At 40.0% G+C, this 13723-nt stretch overlaps 1 long non-coding RNA gene across 1 annotated transcript in view; it reads left to right on the forward strand.

Moving 5' to 3' along the window:
• LOC308195544 overlaps window positions 1-13723 on the forward strand; it is a 181667-nt gene that overhangs the window by 59773 nt on the left and 108171 nt on the right. The window contains exon 2 of the long non-coding RNA XR_013951606.1: window positions 10477-10549. This is a non-coding gene — a long non-coding RNA (uncharacterized lncRNA). The remainder of the gene's footprint in view (window positions 1-10476; window positions 10550-13723) is intronic.

Genomic DNA, 13723 nt, shown 5'->3' on the forward strand with positions numbered 1-13723 from the left:
TTCAGAGGTTATTACTACCAGGTAGAGGCATCCAAGTATCTGTCACCTCTATAAAAAAGTTCTGCTTTTTGAATACCACATGTCACAGAATAGCAAGTGTTTTGCTCCCGTGTCTCCAAAACAGATACCCTCACGGCCCATTTCATAGCACTTTGTGCTTCATCATTCATTTTTGTGATGAAATCCGAAGGTGTGCTTTTTTTACCTGGTGGCGAAGCTGTTTGAAGGCCTCAGCTTAATTCATCACTTTCTAATAACAGACTCTTGTTGCTATGATGCCTGGCAAAGGATGTGGCCACCATGACAGCGGTCGCAAGAAGAGAAAATGGGAGACCATCCAGATGGGAATCCTTTCCTACCTAAATCAGTAACAAAATCTGACTGAGCTCGTAAGGCCAGGATGTTGCCCCAGGTCCGGAATGTTCCTCTGTGTACGCCTTCCTAAATCTTTAATTAACCTAAAAGAATTCCTGATGAATTGGAATTTTAGCATGAGATGTATAAAGCCACAACCTGTTAGATGTGGGTTACACTTCAACCATGAAAGCCAACTCCAAAATGCAGGCATGAGCTATACCCACCCCCCTATGTTCACACAATCAGTCCCAAATCAGAGAAATTAATGTGTTTTTTTTGTTTGTTTGTTTTTCATTTTCTTTTTCTTCTGTCTGACTTTTCTTTGAATGCAGTGGGCAGTATTGGTAGCTCCCCAGCGGACAGATAGCGTGTGTGTGTTGTTGAAAAACTCCAAGACGAATATAAATTGAATAAAACAGACAAGCGTGTCTTCCAGGGTCTGGCAAGCAGAGAGATAATTAAATTGGGATTTAGAAGACACAAGAAGTTTTAACAGGAAAAATTTAAGGAAAAATCCTTAGAGAGTTCTGCCGAATGTTAGAATAATTATATTTATTTCTTAAATAGAGCTTTATTAGCTTTTCTTAATTCATTGTTCTTAGGGGTGAATTCAAGATACTGCCAGTCTTTGACTGATTAATTTGATTGATTCATTTGATTTTGTTTTTATCATACAAAATTGTATTTTAACCAAATTATTTGCTTCAAACACAAACTATGCAAGTGAGACATGTAGGTTAAACATTCTTAAACCTTAGGTTTTTTCATTTTTTTTTAAGCTTTCAGAAATATACCTGTTTTATCAGACATTGCCTAAGTGCAATATTTTAGCTGTTTGGCACGAATATATAAAGAAATTGGGTCAACCATGGAGCCATGAGGTGACCGTGAGCTCTACTTTTCTGTCTCATCTTCCTCACAGGCACTGGCACTCCCCAGCCTGGAATTCTCTGGTGGCAGCATTTCATAGTCAGAGGATGTTCAGCTGCAGCCAAAATAAGTCCGTTTTCAAGCTGCTCAGCTTTCAGCTCAAATTGTGACCGCTCTATGGAAAACAGACTCTCTTGTTAGAATAAAAACAATTTAAAAGAACTGAAAATATTTTTTTCTGTGGAACAATTTGGATAGATTTCTGTTGAATACTTTCAGTGAAACACTTCCTTCAAGCCTACTTATAGGAGAAAGTAATATGTGGGACTAACATTTTCCTTTATTACATCTTCTCATAAACTAATTGTTTCATTAAAACTTAATTTTGCTTGATTTTTTAGTGTTGTATTACTAATTCAATCTACAATTTTTAGAAGCAGAAATGAAAACTATTGGGAACAGTGTCAGGTGGGGGTTCACTAATATTAAGGCTTCCCTTATGCATTTTTAAGCCTTTCTGTAGTTAACAGTATGTTTTTGAAACATGGCAGGGAATTAATCTTGCAATCTGCGGAATTTTGATTTCCCCGTGGAAATCAGCCAGGAATAGGCAAGGCCACAAGCTATGTAAGACTGCCCTGTGCACAAGGGCTGCTCGGGGCTGGCTCTAAGTGACAGCCAAGCACAAGTCCAGAGGGCAGCAAAATGCTCAGGGTGCCTCAGAGACAGGCCGGCCGTGGCTGCCCCATGGGAAGAACGAAGCCATCCTGCAAACATCCGTCACTGGCTTCACCTTGCTGTTCCCGTGGCCAAGGGCATGCGCTGCCTGCCCGATGGAGGAGAATGCTTGTTTTGGGAAACTGAAAACCCTGATTCCTACCCCAACTACTAATAGGAGTGTTTATAATGTGGACCCTGTGGTAGTATGGATCAAAGCCCTTTCCAGAGTTCTCTATCCACCACTTCAGTCAGGTAAAGAGAAATCCTTCCCTATGTACAAATCAATTAACCGAGAAGCTGAGTTTTTTCTCCCAAAGCTGAGTGTTGAGCATCTGGTAAGAGAAATTTATCTAGTAAGATAAATTCCAGCCATATCTGGTTAGAAAGAGTTTTTCTGAATGTCTGCGATTAGCCCTGCTGCCTGTAACCACCAAGCTTTGGTGTCTTAGGGTTGGAAAGGAGAAGGGAACGTGGGCACCTGGTTTCCAGAAGGTGCCTGGCAGTGGCTCTGTGGCTCCGAGGCAGGGAGCTGGTCCAGGCCGCGGGTGATGGCCAGGCATGGGCGGGTGCTCACTCTGCCTGGGCACTGGGAGCTCCAGCTGCTGCTTCAGCCCTTGCCTAGGGCTCGCTTCTTGGGGTCCGGCTCCTTGCATGTCCTGTACAGTCCCCACAGGCACACAGCAGGAAAAAGGAATTCTTTGCATGTGTAAGGGTAGCACCTATTGTAGCTTCACTGGGCAGGGAGGTGGCTAAATAACTGTGGCACCCAGCTGACATACAGGTGTTGTGTTACCTCAAGGTTATGGTAGTTCAGAGGCAGTCTGTTTGCTAAGCGGTGTAGCATGCTGTATCTTTAAAATCAGACAACGCCTATGTACATAAAGTGTGCCTTCAGTTATTATCGGCAAATAAACCTTTAGTAATGAGGTTTCGGATCTATTGGTCGAGTGTTGATAATAAATCCTCTGTGGAACTGACTTCAGCCCATTAAGCAAGCCTGCTCCTGCCATCGTGGTTGTTAATTTGACGGGACTGTGTCACATTAAGTAGAACAAACATGTTTTCACCCACTCAGCCATCCAGAACCGACATGGCTGTTACTCTAACAACTGGATATTGATTGCAAGCATTCACCCTTCCTGACCTGGGGCTGGTACATGGAAATCGAGCCAGGACTGATTAAGAAATTGCATGTGTTTGTGCACATGTGTGCAGTGTTAACGGTCCACATAAATTTCCAGCCTTTTGAATTCATGTCATGTTAATGCTCTGAGCATGAGATCTGTCACTCGTTTCCTGCAGGGGCCATGAAGCCTCATTTATCTTGAATTACTTATTTGTCTCTATGCTTGTACCCATCTGGTCAGACCATGCTTTCAGGGTCCACTGCCCCATATCTAAAAATTTGTTTATTAGCTGCAGCTATAATAAAACTGTCTGAGGAAATGTTGAAGGAACAATGAGATTTGTTTCTGGTTTTAATCTCAGGTACAGGATAAGTCAGTGGGTACAGTGTTCTGTGTGTTTCTTGTGTGTATTCCTGATACAGCTAGGTATAATGGCTTGAACTGGTCATTTCTGTAGACAAAGAAGAAAAAAACAACAAGTTAACAGGAAGGAAGGAAGGAAGGAAGGAAGGAAGGAAGGAGGCTTTGCATCTGTTTCTGAGAGCAGGCTACCTGGCAATAGAAATGTTCAGAACGCTGCACTTTTCTCCTACAAGTTTCCCTCTGCTGCTTAAATCATGTCCACACGCTGATGCACATGCTGTGGGGTTTGAGCGCAGGGGATCAGCCCCCATAGCCCCTATGGCTCAGCTGCCAGAGCCAGCGGCGAAGGCGTCCACTCCTCGCGCCAGAGGCAGGAGCCACTCGTTTCCCTCTCAGGGAAGGGGCCTGTGACTTGCCACCAATGCTCCTGGGGTCGCTGAAGCTGTCTGCCATGTCTCACCCCGGGCCGTCCAGCCTGAATGAAGCCATGGGTTTGCAGAAGGTTTGCTCTCCCTTTGGCATTCCCCTCTCACTTTGGTTTTCCTGTGAGGGTTCCACCAGCTGTATACATTGCTCTGTAAAGAGTTATGCCGCATACTCCCAGCTTTACTGTTTTCAAAAATAGCACTGAGGAGACAATAGTTCCATAATAGCATTAGAAAATTGTCATATTAAAAATTATTGGTTTCAAAGATATAGCAAATGGATGTCAAAATCGCATTGCTCCTGCACTTCATCGCAAAGGAACAAGCAACGCAACTGTGAGGAAAGCAACAACAAACCTTATCTGAATACAGAAAAAAAAGTTAATGGACATGATTCATTCATGGAAAATATAAATAAAATACAGTTGAAAAAATCTACAAAAACTTGGGGGAGAAAAAGCAGCATAACTAAATAATAAAGGAAATGTTACAACCACTAAAGGCTGATCTAAGAGGGAGAAAAAAAATCTTGCTATATACGTAAAAACCTTTCTCACTACAGTTTTAGTGAAATACTTTTACTTCCTGAAAAGAAAGAACTTACTGAAAAATGATCCATTTCATGGAGAGATTTTTTCCAAGGGATCTCTTGATATTGAAAGGTCTTTTATTTTCCCACCCTGCTCCTACATATTTGAAATTATCAGAGAAAATGCTGTTTGAAAACCTGCTAGGAAGAATGCATGGTGGAATGAAAATTAATGTTCTCTTAGTACAGCTGGTGAAACAATAGAGCTCATGAAACGATCAATCTCAAAAATATATTTTGGTCCTCTGTTTTGTGGCGATCATTGGAATTCAGCTGAGTGGACGTGATGATGAAAAGTGACTCTGGCATCTCTGAGTTAGAAGGGAATTAAAGATTCATGGGAGCTGTGCAGAGGGATGGGAGGCTGGAAGCACAACAGAATGCACAATTAGTCACAGGGGAGAAGCCTGCTGTGAATTTAAAATAATCAATACAGAGCTTTTTCATACAGTTAAGGGATGAACATATTACCCCAGAAAATCAGACTCTTCTTACAGACCAATAGTACTTCAGCATAGTGTATACATACAATCATACAGATAGAGAAAAACATTCATCACAACACAACAAGCAATTAATGTCTGATTGTGGCTAGTCAATATTATCAGTCTAATTTTGATATAATGTTGAATTCTGATGAATATTTCATTTGGAAACTCTACGGCAGAACTCATCTGTAACTCACTAGAAGAATTAGCACTTTACTTCATTAGTAAAGGCATGGAAAATGATTGTTTCCATTTGTACAGAAATTACTGTGTAGCAGCATTATTTAGGAGATGGAGAAGATTCTGGGAAAATAAGCCTTGAACCTTTGGAAGGTTCACAAAAAAGGAAGCCCTCATCCTTTTGACTTTGTCAAAGCAAGCAAAATTGACCAAGCCCCTTTCCCTGGCACAGCAGGATTCGTGTCTGTAGGACCAGGTTGTGCTCCTCCCTTTTGAGGCGGCATTGGCTTGTGCTGCCTGGTGAGGATAATCCTCACCCAGTGCCATGTCTCATACCATGCCTGGGCATTTTGAGAATTCTGGCTGGTCACGGACAAAACTATGTCAGGGAGAGTGCTAGCAAGTAAACATCTCAAGCAATGTTACACCAGTGATTTATCCTGTGCTGTTCTTTGAGTGCAGATCTATCAAGAGCCTGGTAGCAGCAGCAAAGTGGAGCAAAAGGTGCAGGGAGGAGCCCCGTGGTTTGCCAAAATTTGAAGAATAGATAGCTGGCCTTCATGTTCACATCAGTGCTTCCTGAAGGTTAATTTTACCCCAGGAGCTGTCACTGACAACATCTTCCTGAAAGTTCTATTTCAGATTGAAGAAACACTTGGGATGAATGCATGGTCACGAAAGCAGTTAACACTGTAGAGCTTTACTTTGCGCTTCATGATCCTATAACAGAGATCTGAATGGGAATGGGTATGGCACTAACAGTGTAAGAACTCTGCACTTAAATATCCTCTCTGTAAGTGATTGCATTTAACAAAGCTCATACTCCTTTTGTAGCCACTTTGTAGAGCTGGGCTTTATTGACACAAGGTTTTGCAGACTCTTAACATGATTTAGCAGAAACCAAAGTTTAAAATTGTACAAGGAAGCATCTGAGTCACCTTTAAAAACAGAGATACTATAGCAAGCATGGAAAGCAGCGCGACGTACAGCAGGAACCACTCATCTCCAATAATACTGCATATTAATAGAAAATAATATTTATTATGACTTGCAGTGCAAGGACACAGCAGTAATAAATGACCCTTAGAAAATAACCCTTCCATCCTTTTCTATAAATGCTATTAATTGCAGAGATTTTTTTGAGGGCCAATCCCCAGAGCCAAAGCAATCATGATGTCCTTATTAATGAAAGTCTTTCCGTTAAGTTCAGTGCATTGCCTTAGATCAAGTAAGGAAGGAATCATTTTTAGGAAATCACGACCTGCCTGAACATAGTCCTTAAAAATAAAGAGACTAAATGCAGTTGACATTAACTGTGAATTACACATTGAGAAATTGTCCTCAATCTCTTGCTCGTTTCACCAATTGTCTTACTTCTTCCTTGTTTTGTTTTTCATTTTTGAGGCACACTAATGTGTCCTAACATGTCAATGTCTTTCTTACTGGGAAATCCCTAATTGCACACAACTCCAGGTGCCATCTCCCATGTGCTGAAGGGAGGGAACACTGCATGGAGTTCTTCCATCCGAGGTGCACAGCTCTGCACTGGCATCAGGTTCCCATGTCCCTCTTGCCAACCATCGGTAACAGATGAAGGGGCTGATCCTGAAGCTTTGATTCGTGTTTTCATTACAACTGCACCAAGATATTGGTGTTTTCATTAGCAGAAGTGTCAAAGTGTGTGGAGCCAATATGTCCAACTTGAAGGAAAGGAAATTAAGTCGAGGAAGCTGGTCAAACCAGGCCCTGATTTCAGCTGCTCTGTATCAGCTTGATTAAATGAACACTGCACTGGGCTACCAGTAACATGCAGGGGATTTGATTAAACTGAAATGTGTCAGACAATTATGAAATACCTCTTCAGTAATAACGTGTTCTACTTCTTTGTCCTTTGCTTCACTTGGTTTCATCTGTTTAAAGGCAAAATATTCTTTATGTATCAGTGAGCAAATCTGGTCTACAAATTCACTAGATCTGTTTGATTGCCAAAAACAAAACAACAACAACAACAACAACAAAACACAATTGGAAACTATTATTAGATGGGTATTTTGGATCTTGGGTATGTGCCTAATCTTTGGGTCTGCACCTACTTTTACAGCAAGATGTGCAGGCTGAATAATTCTGTGCTTGCTGATTTTTTGTAGAAAAAGATGTAAATCTGATTGCCAGTGGAAAAGGATCATTATTTGATCTTTATGTTTTAGTTCTGCCTTTTAACTCTGTTGTGTTTTCTTTATAACTAGAAAGGACACAGCCTTGCATTTTTCTCTCAGCATTCTTCCTGTCATTCTTTTACTAAAAGTGCCATGTATTTTTTATATGTGCCACAGGCAGTAACAGTTATGTGACCAGAATGAGAACAAATCTGTAACACTAACACCACTTTGATCATGCTGAAGAGTCCCAATAGTCATTTTTGTCTTTTGTACACTTTACTTGGATTGGATGGAATAAAGGTGTCTACCTCACTGACCTACATATAGTACCTGGGTGGCTTATCCTGCCGAGGAAATTGGAGCGTATTCATGGTATAATGCTGCCTTTCTTTCAATGGAGGGGAGTGGATGATAACAGGGAAAAAAAGTTTAGATCCTCATGACTGACTATCTTAATAACACTCAGCAATTTAAATGAGAGTGCTCAAGTCTATTACAGACTTGTGCCCCCTGCAAACCCCCACTACACTTGGCTTAGGATTTCTTAGCATATTCTTTAAAATCCTGTGTGGCTAGATAAAATGCAGGAATTCATTTTGAAGCTTACAGTGTAATGTGGTGTATTTATTCAGGCTGAATTTGTATGCTTATTGGTTTTGGGTGCCCATTGAAGTCAGCGGACAGATTTAGGCACATCCCCAAAAACAACTTTTTGAGAAGTTGAACCTGAAATCTACGCCATTACAAATATATATATTTGTTTTTCTTCTTTCCACATCACCAAGGTTGTTAGTAGTTTCTTATAACAACTGGATCAATGAAATCATGAATTTCTCGAATTTCTCGAATTTCTCGAATTTCTCTCTGAGTAGTGAAGAATTTCTCTCTGAGAATTTCTCTAAGAAGATTTTCTCTCTAGATGTTCTCTCTAAGAATTTCTCTGTGAGTAGTGAAAGGTTGCTTTTAAAAATAAAAACACATGTAAGCTTGCCATATATTTTCACATTTAGGGCACAAATTAGGATATATCAAGAGAAAGCTACTAGGCTTTGTACAGCACTAGCATTTACTATACCAAGTTGCTACTGTGCACACAAAAGACAGCTCTGAAGTTTGCTGTTCCTTCCCTTGCTACTTTTGAATCACACTGTATTCACTGATGAAAGCACAAAAACTCTAAGATCTGTTCTTGTGCTGTGGGCATTCATGGAGAATATGCAGTGTTAAGGAAGCAGTGGGATGATGGTGATGTTCCAGGTGGAATTTTAACAGGTTCTTAGGGGTACATTCTCTCTTAAAATGGGGCCGATTAAGTAAAAGACGCACTGTGAACAGTGTTACACAGTTTTTCCTTCAGCAGAATCAGTTCAGGTTCCTTATCCTGAAAGAAGGTGCCAGTCTGTGTGGCACACTGCCATTCCCTTATGGAGCTGCTGGTGGGTGTAGAAGGATGACCTCAATGTTACTTAGTTTATCTTGGGCCAGCTCTTAAATTCTGCTGCCATTGACTGTGGGCCGCCACGACTGTGGGCTGCTACCATTCTGATTTCTTGTGCTCCTGAAATTTCACGGCCATCAACAACTGCCTGTACTGTTTGCGCACCTGCACGATCCCGCATGACAAAAAAGGTTGAGATGAAAATGGTTTTATTTCCTAGCAAGGGAAAGTTAATATTCACCTGCTATGTGGATGGTTGGTCTCTGCCAATCCTCTGCAAAATGTTACAAACTATTTTTGCTTGCTCCACATTATTCTTTATAAGAATCTAGTAAACATATCTAGCAAGTGTACAGCAACTTACTAGAATACACTACCAAAATCAAAAGAGAATTTACTTTCAGATTTGGTGTAGGAGCTGCTTGCTGGATAGCAGCTTGTAGAAGCGATGGAGAAATATAGACTAGAGAAGGTGACAGTCTTACAAAGTCTCTAGAAAGTGGCTATGGAAAATGGTGTGTGTTTCTCAAAAAAAAATGAAATAGGTATTCCTATAGCTCCTGCTGCTCTTCTGCCTGCAAGATTTAGTATGTCTATCATTGGTACGTTGTGGAGAGAGAAGAAATGGGGTCTGAAGCAAAAAAAAATATAAGATTTTCTTTAGAAAACCAGTAGTGAATGAGCACAGACCATATCTCCTTTTTCTGCCTGAATTTTTGGGACATACTCTTTAAACGTAAGACTTGTAGCCTTGATCCTACCTTATGACAGTTCAGTAGCCACTGTTTAATTTTCTATTGTCCTGCCATGCTATCCTTTAAACATCAGGGAGGGAAGAAAGGAGTCTTGCTACTTCGTCCTTCTCTGCATTTATCATACGTCTTGCATTAGTGTAGCTCCTAGAATACTATTTTTATTGCATGAGCAGAAAGTATTCAGAGCATGGATATATTCTACCAATGAACCTCATACATAGCAATTTTGGGTAGCTGGCACATGAGTGAGTTGAGCAAGACAAGGAGAGAAAAGACATATATAATCCTAAAGCACAACACTTGGGTAGATGGAAAGGCTTTGTTGCTGTTCTACGTTACCAAACCAGCTATGAATAGTAGTTAATAATATTGTCCCTATGCCTTTCAAAACACTTCACATTAGAGCCCCACAAAGAACTCACTAGGGAAAAAAAAAATAGAGTTTTAACAAGAAAGAAGTAATTATGAAACAGGGACAAACTAGCTATTTTGGTCCTGTTCTTTTAAGGCAATCATCTACAACAAATAAACAAATGCCCAAACTGCTTGCTTGTTATTGGACTCATTAGAGAGACGACGAGTCTGTCACCAAAGGAAGTGGACGTTGAGAGAATGAGTTTTCAAGGCACAAGCAGACCAATGCTGTCAGCAATCTCTCTTTAATGAGAATTCATATGAGTTTCTATTCAGCATTCTTTATTCTGGCTTTAAAAACTTAAATAGAGTTTTGCCTGCAAAATTGAACGACAAATTGGCTCCTGTAAAATGTATGGAGTCCTTTTCCTAGTGAATGGTCTAATTTTTACTCAGTGATTAAATACAATTTACCTAAAGAAAATTAAAACCCCTTATATCTTCCATGGATATATGGCACAAATTAAGTGTTTTTTTTTTGTATGTTTGTTTGTTTTTGTTGTTGTTGTTTGTTTTTTGCCTTTTTCAAGGAACAATATTTCTAATGTAAATATAAAGCACACACCTGATTTTTTTTTCCTATATCCACAGAAATCTGGATTCTCTGGCTCATATTCCATGAAGAACTTTGATTAAAAGAAAAAGATACAATGTGCACCACAAAGTAAGTAACTGATTTTTTTCCCATCATGTACTACAGATGTACCACATCTTTTTAAAGTTATAATTAACTGTGTTTTTAGCTAGCTGGCTAGTTTTTTTTCTTTAGTTGCTACTGTGTGAGGAATGGGTTATGGTCGTACATCTTGTAAAGGAACTGCTAAAGGATTTTCAAAGTCTTTGTCTCTTTGAAAGACAGAAGTCACATTTCCTAATGCATCTCACTGTCTGAACAGGACCCTTAGCTTAGATACTGATGAGCCCTTGGAATGACGCCTGCTGTTGGGCCAGTCTTTGGGACAATAAGAAATTCATAGTGTGATGGTGCCTATAATATTCTGTGTTTTCACATGTATGTGGAGTGAATTATGAAATATTAGCAAGTTTCTCCTTGGAAGACTATTAGCTAAGCAATAAATCAACAAAGGATACCTCAATGTGATGAAACTGTTGTAGCCCAGGGTTATTACAACACATGGGGCACCATCAGAGGACTCTAATCCCTCTCAGGAAAAGTAATTTATTACAGCAACATCCTCTGAAATTCCCTTATTAATACTAAAGTTATTGGGATGAAACATTTGGCAAAGCAATATTAGCATTGCTAAGCAGATTGCATATAGTCCCTTTCCTTTTATGAGTTCGCATCAATACTCTCATTAATGAAACCTTTCACAGAATACAGCTATCAGATTTTAAATCAGAGATACAATGAAAGCAAGTGTTGTATTTGATGCAATTTGACTATAAAAATCTTTCTTCTAATTTTAACAATAAAATGTCAAAAGCATATACCTGAAGTAGGTATGAAATCCCATACTGTGCTTTAAAGAGTGGCCCAGTAATCCCCTGGTGTGTTTGAAACCATGCAAAACAGTCTTTGCGGGCAGGATACTTCCAAGCCTGGGCAGAAGATGTGGAAGTGGGATTCTCATTGTATCTTTGGCACACAAACATGCATTTCTCTGGAAATAAGTGGAAAATATTGAGCTATCTTTAAGAGACCTCGGCGTCACCCAGTGCTGAGAATTGGCACTAAGGTAGGTTGCTGTCAGTGGCTGTGTGCTGGTTTCTTGACAGACACCAGGACAGGCATGATATGCCTTGACTGGAGGTAGGAGGAGAGATCTGTCACGACGAAGAGCATGTGGGTCACTGTGTCTGTGCAGGCTGGACTGAACACAATCAACTGCTTTAACAAGGACATAGTAGCTGAGAGCACTTATGTCAAGAAATACTTTTACCGCCTGAACAGTCAGGTTTCAAAGACCATAAAAGTGTCTTGGAGAGAGATCTGCCCCATATTATTTCCATATGTTGCCTTTCCTGAAGGGAAAAAACAGAGTATCTGCTAGACCTTTGGAGAAAGCTGGGGAGCAAAATCAGCTCAGAGATCTTTGCCACCTCTCTCAGTGTTAGGTGAAATATTTAATCGCACTTCCAGAGTCTAAGATAGGCAAAGCTCAAACGTGGTGAGGTATTCAAGCAAACAAGATAAATGTTGGCAACTGAGAAGTGACTTCTGTAAATCATTGAAGGTACTGGTGGGTTTTTGTTGTTGTTGTTTCAGTTTGGTTTTAGTAGGTTTATGTGTGTAGCACCTTTACTCCAGAATGTGTACAGAAAACTATCTGCAATGTCTCATCTCCTATATAACTTATGATCAGAACTGAGTAGGCATTTGAAGTTTTTGTCTTTTTGCCAACTGTTGCAGTTCTGCCCGATCTTTTGGGGAATGGTAAATGCTGATAGTCTGTTCTGAAACTAATGGAGAGCCCTATGTTCTCCTTCCCCCAGTTACATGGCTGCCAGCGCACCTGGTATGTGACCAAATGCACAGTCACCAGCAGTCAGTGCATGTACACTGGGGCATGTAGCAACCACCACATCCTGTTCCTGAATGCATGTGTGAAAACGTTCTCGTGTGACGATGCCAAGCACCTGTTCTGATCACCGGCGTTGCCTTTCTGAGCCCTAAAGGCCAGGTAGCTTGTCTGGTAGGTCGTGCCTGGAGGGCTTCCTGAGGAGAGGGAATCAGAGAGCAGGCATTGAATTGCATCGGTGAGCCAGAGCAGAGGCTGAACGGCCCTTTATTGACAAACTAAGAGCCAGCTTCTGAAAACATTTCCTCGTAAATGTAACACCACTCATTTAAGTGAAGTTATGCAAAAATATGTTTGCATGGCCAGATTATTTTTGTTCTCATTTTCTACAGTGCTCAATACCTAACAGTTTTATTTTCTCAAGTAAACCTTTTAATGACCAATGTCTCCTGTAACTCCTAATTATGTCTACAAAATCGCGTATGTTTCAAATTCACATTGAATTCATTTTTGGAGCTTCTGGATGCTTTGAACGTTTGAATTTTTGGCCCCTACTCTCTTAAATAGGCCCAATTGGGCAAAAGCAGAGAAGCAATCATGCATGGATTCACAATCAGATTTTTAAAGTATTGGCCAGGATATACTTAACAGAAATGCCATAAACCTGTAAAAAAGTTACAGCTATTCCTGGTAGCGACAGTAAAACTTCAAAAGCTTTTACTCTGCCCTTGTCCTATAATTTCATCTTCTGTTTTTCCTTTGTGTATATTTCTCAGACAAAATGCTAACAGCAAAATCATTCCAGACATATGTCTTCTATTAACTTGTTGAACTCAAGAAACTTATAACACTCCATTAGAACGATTTCCCCTCTCCTTAAGATGCCCTGCCACAAATCATAGAGCAAATTTAGGCATTACTGGCTTGTACCTGGAAATACTGTAGTCCTGAAAAAAAAAAAAAAAAAGTGTTTTTTTTTAAAGGAGAGTGATTAAAAAAAAAAAAAGTTTAATTCTGAACTGTGGCTCAGAGGCATTGCTGGCTTCTGCTCCAAATTATCATAGATGAATTTGATAGCCTGAGGTTGTGTTAGCTGAGATTGATTGAAACATCAGTTGGGTTTAATCCTGCTTGTTGGGAGAGAGGAATAGAAATTGCAAGCAGAATGGTAACCCTGAGTGAGATGATCAATAAATAAGCTCTACCAGAAATCTGAGGTATTACATATCACGTGAACTATGAACTTATTTAATAGAAACTGTGCTAAAATGACTATGATCCATATCAGGAGGGAATGATTAATATTTCTATGACGTTTTATTAAAGTAAGTTTAAGTTCATTCTTCAAAACCACG

The sequence above is a fragment of the Anser brachyrhynchus genome (genome assembly GCF_964034855.1).
Source record: "Anser brachyrhynchus genome assembly, chromosome: 5".
NCBI classification, from domain to species: domain Eukaryota; kingdom Metazoa; phylum Chordata; class Aves; order Anseriformes; family Anatidae; genus Anser; species Anser brachyrhynchus.